Genomic DNA, 7762 nt, shown 5'->3' on the forward strand with positions numbered 1-7762 from the left:
CTCAGCGGGGGCTGGGGATCGGGGTACAGAGAATGGGGCCCTTAGGGTGGAGTGAGGGGTGGGGTCTAGGGACCTCGGTGGGGGATGGGGCTCAGGGGAGGGGTGGAGATGGGAGGATTGGGGATGGGGCAGATGAGGGGGGTTTCAGTAGGGGGCGCCCTTGGAGTGGGGTGGAGGATGGGGTGGCTGTGGGGTTGGGGCAGGGCGCTCGGGTGGGCTTGGGAAGGTCCTTCGGGTGGGCTTCAGGGCAAAGGTGGGGAAAGGGATGAGGGTGGAGGTTTGGTGGTTGGCGGTGGGGCAGGGGTGAGGTGCGGGTGGGCGGAGGGGTGGAGGCGGGGCCGGTGGAGGTGTGGGTGGATGAGGCCTAAGTGGAGGTGCCCTGAGGGCAGGGTGGGCACGTGGAGTGTGGGGCTCAGGGAGCTGTGACCAGGGATTAGGAAGGGAGTGGGGGTGGGGTGGATGGTGAGTTGGAGATTGGGCATTCAAGGGAGGTGGTCCTGGCAGGATGGGGTGATGATAGGGCAGGGGTGGGTGCTCAGGGGTGGGCTCAGTAGGAGCGGCGGGGTGAGAGTAGGAGTGGAGGTGTGATGAGGTTTCAGTGGAGGTGGCCTTTGGGGCAGGACAGGGGTGCAAATGGGGTGGGGATGGGCCTTAGGCAGCTCAGGGTCGGTCAGGGTGGGAGGGGTGAGGGTAGATGGTGAGGAAGGGATGGGGTAAAGGCTGTTCAGGAGCTTGGAGCTTGGTGTTTGGGAGGGTCTTGGGAGCTCAGTCTGGAGCCCCAGGGATGGGGCAGCTGTGGGGGAGATAAGCAAACAGGGAAGGGTGGGGTAAGGGGTGTTGGGTGGGGAGCGTCCGGGCAGGTCGGGGGTTAGGGGCTGGGAGGGGTAGGTTCAGAGTGGGGGATGGAAGGTGGGGCAGGAAAGGGAGCAGGAGGGCGGCGTGGGCAGAGGGACACTCTGGGAGGCAGGGTTGGGTTGGAAGGGGGACTTTATTGGAGGGAAGTTGGGGGCTTCAGAGCAGAGGGCTGAGGACGGCTGGGCAGAGCTGGAGCCGCAGGACTATTAAGGTGGTGGCGGAAAGTGGGAGAAGACCCTTGCGGGCAGGAGGTGATGCCCCGCCCCGGAAGTGTGGGCTGGGCCTGGTGACTTCCTCTCGAAAGTACCGCATGAGGGGTCACCACACAGGGGCAGCCTGATGGCCCCTCAGCCCCTGGCCCAGGAGTGGAGGCATCTCAGGGAGCGCTCGCCAGCGGAGGCTGCCCCAGTGCCTGAGGCCTCCTCCCAGGAGGACACTGAGGGGCTGTGACACTGAAATGTCCTGTGTCTCCTGGATGGAGAGGTTCATTAGCGTAATCGTGTCCACCGTGGCCTGAGGGCTGGGTGGGGCCGAGGCTGGTCGGGACTAGCACCTCAAGGTCTGTATAACTTCAAAGCTGTTTTAATGGTTTCTTTGGTTTTTTTAATGAAGAAAAGTGAAGGGAGAGAGTGCTGATGAGGACAGTGAAATCACCCCCCTGTGACTGAGTAAAATGTGCTTGATCGTTTCCCCTTTTATTCCAAAGAGCTTGGTTTTCAAGGCGCTCACTGAATTGAAAGTGATTAGAGGGAGCCAGCCCTCCCTCCCCTGACACCCAGCCTCCCCTGGCACCCAGCCTCCCCTGGCACCCAGCCTCCCCTGACAGACACCCAACCTCCCCTGACAGACACCCTCCCTCCCCTGACACACACCCAGCCTCCCCTGACAGACACCCTCCCTCCCCTGACACCCAGCCTCCCCTGACACACACCCAGCCTCCCCTGACACACACCCAGCCTCCCCTGACACACACCCAGCCTCCCCTGACACCCTCCCTCCCCTGACACCCTCCCTCCCCTGATACCCAACCTCCCCTGACAGACACCCAGCCTCCCCTGACACCCAGCCTCCCCTGACTGACACCCAGCCTCCCCTGACACACACCCAGCCTCCCCTGACACCCTCCCTCCCCTGATACCCAACCTCCCCTGACAGACACCCAGCCTCCCCTGACACCCTCCCTCCCCTGACAGACACCCTCCCTCCCCTGACACCCAGCCTCCCCTGACAGACACCCAGCCTCCCCTGACTGACACCCAGCCTCCCCTGACTGACACCCAGCCTCCCCTGACACCCAGCCTCCCCTGACACCCTCCCTCCCCTGATACCCAACCTCCCCTGACAGACACCCAGCCTCCCCTGACACCCAGCCTCCCCTGGCAGACACCCAGCCTCCCCTGACAGACACCCTCCCTCCCCTGACACCCAGCCTCCCCTGACAGACACCCAGCCTCCCCTGACAGACACCCAGCCTCCCCTGACAGACACCCAACCTCCCCTGACACACACCCAGCCTCCCCTGACACCCAGCCTCCCCTGACACACACCCAGCCTCCCCTGACACCCAGCCTCCCCTGACTGACACCCAGCCTCCCCTGACACACACCCAGCCTCCCCTGACTGACACCCAGCCTCCCCTGACAGGCACCCAGCCTCCCCTGACAGACACCCTCCCTCCCCTGACACCCAGCCTCCCCTGACAGACACCCTCCCTCCCCTGATAGACACCCAGCCTCCCCTGACACACACACAGCCTCCCCTGCCCCTGTGGTGTAGTTCCTGCCTGCACGGGGAGGTCCTGGCAGGGTGGTTTTCTTTTTTTTTTTTGAGACAGGATCTTGTTCTGTTGCCAGGCAGGAGCACAGTGACAGGATCTCAGCTCACTGCAACCTCCACCTCCGGGGTTCAAGCGATTCTCCTGCCTCAGCCTCCTGAGTAGCTGGGATTACAGCCATGCACCACCACGCTGGGCTAATTTTTGTATTTTTAGTAGACACGGGGTTTCACCACGTTGGCCAGGCTGGTCTCAAACTCCTGACCTGGAGTGATCGGGAAGGGCAGTTTTCTAAAGGCTTGAAGGGATGGCCTCCTGGCAGGCGGGGAGCTCCCAGCCTTGGTGGAGGCTGCAGGAGGTTCTGTCCTGGGTGGGTGCCCCGGTGTAGGCCAGAGGACAGGAAGCCCCTTGTGTCCATCCGAGCCCCCGATTCCTGTGCACTCCCTGCAGCTCAGCAGAGACCAGAGCGGCCTCAGCAGGAGAGAGGCCCAGTGCTCTGCAGATGGGCCCCAAAGAGCCAGCCTCTCATGGGTAGCCCTTGGGGAGCTCAATCCCTGAGGCCACCACTGGCATCGGACCCTGTGCATGCCCACCAGCATGGGGGCCACAGGTGCTGGGCACTGGGGGACCTCTGACCTCATTCTCCAATGCCCCAGGAAGCCCCGAGGCCACAAACATGGCAGGGTGTGCCTTAAAGCTCCCAGGCAGGGCTCCAGGGCTGTGCAGCACAGTCCCCCTGTGTGGCTGCCCTTTCCTGGCACTCATGGGTGCATCCAGGACACCTGTGTGCTGGACTGATGGGGTGACCCACAGCTCACCCCACGTTGATTTCCGATGCCGTTGAGCCTAGGGGGGTCTGGAAAGGCCCTGTCACTCAACTTGGCCTCGGCCCGGGCCCAGCTGGACCCAGAGTGGTCGCATACAGTGTGGGCCGTGAGGATCAGGAAGAAAGGACAGGACGGCAGCCGCTGCTGTGGAGGCCCTGGGGGCCTGAGGTGGTCACTGAAGCCTCACCCAGCCCAGCCGGCTGGTGCACTGGACCCCAGCAGGGACTGTGGCTTCTCCCACCTTCCAGAAGGCACCGTCATGGGTGTGCTTGGGAACAGGGTGCACGGTCAGGTTGTTTAGGACACACTGTGTACCCCGTCTGCTGGGAGGGTCGAGATTTGCATCCCTGTGTAAAGTCTCTGAGAAGCACATAGGACAGACACCCTTAATCAAGAGAAGCCTCTGTCTCTTCCGGAGCTGCCAATGCAAAGAGCCTTCCCCTGATGGTGTGTTTCTAAATGGCACGTGAAACTGTCCGGAAACCCCCAGGTGGGAAACCACGCTCCAGAAGTGGGAAGACCATGCAACTCAGCCTCTGTCCAGGAGCCCGTGATGGTGTGAGGACTGGTGCCGACGCCAGCTGGGGGCTGGGGAGCCCGGGGGACGCCACGCCGTGCACTCTGCCCCCCAGCCCACGGTCTGGAAGAGGTTGCCTCACCTCCGCCTGATCAGTCTATAGGCAGCAGGAGCCAAAGCCGGCATCCGGGGACAGGCTCGGGGCCTTGGGCCACGGGAGGCTTCTGTGGGGCAGACCGAGGTGGTGATCTTGGCAGGCGAAGGGACATGGTGACCCCTCCACATTCAGTGGCCACATCGAGTCACATGACCCACCCAGCTGTAGTGGGGTGAGGAGTGGTGGTATTCTGTGTTTGTGGGGTGAATGAGTGAATGAGCAAACATTCTTTCTTCTCCTGAAGAGGAAGTGCCTCTGGAGTCAGAGGTGACGTGACCCTTGCGTCGCCTGACCTAGAGAGGACATCGCCTGATCTGGAGAGGACGGCAGGGTGCCCCAGGGCCCATGGTCCGAGACTTCTCCAGCACCACACCCAGGCCTGCGGCTCTCTGAACCTTGGACAAAGCTGACGCTTCAATACTGAGAAAGACGCTGAGCACCGTGGCTCGTGCCTGTAATCCCAGCACTTTGGAGGTTGAGGCAGGTGGATCACCTGAGGTCAGAAGTTTGAGACCAGCCTGACCAACATGGTGAAATCCCATCTCTACTTAAAAAATGCAAAAATTAGCTGGGCATGGTGGCAGGCACCTGTAATTGCAGCTACTCGGGAGGCTGAAGCAGGAGAATCACTTTAACCCAGAGGTGGAGGTTGCAGTGAGCCAAGATCACACCATTACACTCCAGCCTGAGCAACAGAGCAAGACTCCATCCCCCCACCAAAAAAAAAGAGAAAAGAAAAGAAATACGCTGAGAAAGACAAGTCCAGTGCCCACAGCGAGGTCCTAGTGCTCTCCTGCAGATGTCAGCAACGTCTCAGGGCAGACCTCAGACAAGCCCATTCCAGACAATAGCAAAGCTAGTGAAAAATGAGACCACTTCCAAATCGCTGTTCCCACAGAAACAAGGTCCCTGGGCCACCCACGAAAATGACCGAACATCCTCCTCTCCTGGCCTGCAGCCTCTTCCCGGCCCCTAGTTGGGGTTCACTGAGGCTTCCCATGGAAGAACTGCAACCCTCATAGCGGAGCCCAATCCAGAGCTGCCACCATGAGCACAGTCAGATTGCCAGGGTCACGCTGTGGTCACAGTTTGCCTCTTTGTGTTAGAGTCTCTTAGAATCTCGAAATACTACCTCTGCTTAATCCATTAAATTACCCACCATGGCCAGGTGAGGTGGCTCATGCCTGTAATTCCAGCACTTTGGGAGGTTGAGGTGGGCGGATCACGAGGTCAGGAGTTCGAGACCAGCCTGGCCAACATGGCAAAACTGCCGTCTCTACTAAAAACATAAAAATTAGCTGGGTGTGGTGATGGGCGCCTGTAATCCCAGCTACTCAGGAGGCTGAGACAGGAGAATCAGCTGAACCTGGGAGGCGGAGGTTGCAGTGAGCAGAGACCACACCACTACACTCCAGCCTGAGGGACAGAGCAAGGCTCCGTCCCTGACCCCTCCAAAAAAAGTTACCCACCATTTCCCCCAAACCTACTAAGTAAAGGAAATTTCCCTTACGGTACATTTATAAAAGCCAGGAATGAAATTGTGTCCTGTCTGGAAAACGAGTATGATTTGTGCATCCGTCACATACTTTCTTCTTTTTCCTTTTTTTTTGAGACGGAGTTTCACTCTTGTTACCCAGGCTGGAGTGCAATGGCGCGATCTTGGCTCACAGATCTTGGGACTACAGGCACGCGCCACCATGCCCAGCTAATTTTTGTATTTTTAGTAGAGACGGGGTTTCACCATGTTGACCAGGATGGTCTCGATCTCTTGACCTCGTGATCCACCCGCCTCGGCCTCCCAAAGTGCTGGGATTACAGGCGTGAGCCGCCGCGCCCGGCCCATGTTAAAGATATTAACTCATATACTCCTTGTCTATGTAACTCACAAGTATTTTCTTCAGCTTGTTAACCTGTTTTACTGTTTTACAGCTTTTTTCTATGCAAGCTCATTACATTATCATTAAGTCGGGTCTATAAGCCTTTTTTCAGGCCTCCATTCTTTCTAGCACACTTAAAAAGCTCCTCTTTGCCCGGCGCAGTGGCTCAAGCCTGCAATCCCAGCACTTTGGGAGGCCGAGGCGGTTGGATCACGAGGTCAAGCGATCGAGACCATCCTGGTCAACATGGTGAAACCCCGTCTCTACTAAAAAAAATACAAAAATTAGCTGGGCACGGTGGCGCGCGCCTGTAATCCCAGCTACTCGGGAGGCTGAGGCAGGAGAATTGCCTGAACCCAGGAGGCGGAGGTTGCAGTGAGCAGAGATTGCGCCATTGCACTCCAGCCTGGGTAACAAGAGCGAAACTCTGTCTCAAAAAAAAAAAAAAAAAGTTCCTCTTCACCCCAAGATGATATAAGCATGCACCTTTATTTCCTTTGGGTATTTTATTTCATTTTTTTCCATGTCATTTTGTGTCTTCATTTAAGTCATTTTATATATTAATTCTGACTGGAATAGTTCTCGAGTTTGCCTTTTTACAAATGACCGTTCGGTTCTCGGAAGGTTGCTCACTGAAGACGCCCTCCGTCTCCTGATGCAGCCAGAACCCTGTGTTAAATCGCCTGCCTTCCCGAGTGCCTGGGTCTCAGGGTTTGCATTTCACTCCAGGGGTGTGTCCGCTTCTGCATCAGAGCCCCCGCCTGGCTGACTGCAGCTTTATGCTACATTTTTTTTTTAACCATACCAAGAGCTGGTTTTAATTTTTTTTTAGAGGAGGTACTATAATTTAAAAAGTTGCAAAATATTTAACAGAATTTCCAGCAATGATTATTTCCAAAATGTAAAGATTTAAAACATAATGTATACAAAACTAAAAATCAGAAGGATTCATTCCCGCTTCTTCCTTTTTTAAAAAATTCAGGCAATTTGTCACAGAAAGTTCGGCATGTGATAGCAGCTGCCGCCTCAGTCCCCGTCGGAATCGCTGTCCCTCCACGTGGGGACAGAGCGCCGCACTGAGGGCAGCAACACGTCTTCAGTCTGCTTCTTAGGGTTCTCCACGTGCCATTCAGGCAGTTTCCACTGCCGCTCGTCTCTTGTCAGGTTCATGCCACCAAACACCAGAGGACCGACAAACTGAGCCTTGATCTCACCTTCCAGGTAAACAGATATCGTGGCGGAGTCCTATCAGGGTAGTTGGGTGTGCAGGTTGTTGAGATGGCTTTGAGAAACTTCACATCAGGAAACTTGCTGCCAAGTCCACTGACGTGCTCATTTATCAGGGCACACAGGGGAATTCCTTGTTTGCAAAGGTGCAAGATGACCCACAAGCCCTCACCGGCTCTGGTTACTTCCTGACATAAGCCTTCCCTGAGATCTCCAAACCTTCTCCACATTTATTCTTCAGTTTAGCTGCTTTCCACTCAGCCAGTCTCGGCCGTCTGCGCATTTCAACAGCACGTTCATCCTCCTCATTAAACTCGTCTTCCTGACCCTTCAGCTCTTCCAGTCATGTCTTCACACATTGTCACCACTGACTGCTGGACCATGTGCTGCTCCTCTTCTGTCTCCTCTTCCAATTCTTTCAGACTTTCCCTGGGGGGCAAGGTGCCCTTTTTGCATAAGATGGCATTACACCCAGTGTCTGCGTTGGGGTCCTGCATCTTGTTTCCAGTCGCTCAAGCCAGTTGTGCC

At 56.9% G+C, this 7762-nt stretch overlaps 1 pseudogene; it reads right to left on the reverse strand.

Annotated features, from left to right (window-relative positions):
- Positions 1-6967: 6967 nt before the first annotated feature.
- LOC118149965 (phosducin-like protein 3 pseudogene) lies at positions 6968-7762 on the reverse strand (annotated as a pseudogene).

The sequence above is a fragment of the Callithrix jacchus genome, chromosome 21, assembly GCF_049354715.1.
Source record: "Callithrix jacchus isolate 240 chromosome 21, calJac240_pri, whole genome shotgun sequence".
NCBI classification, from domain to species: Eukaryota; Metazoa; Chordata; class Mammalia; order Primates; family Cebidae; genus Callithrix; species Callithrix jacchus.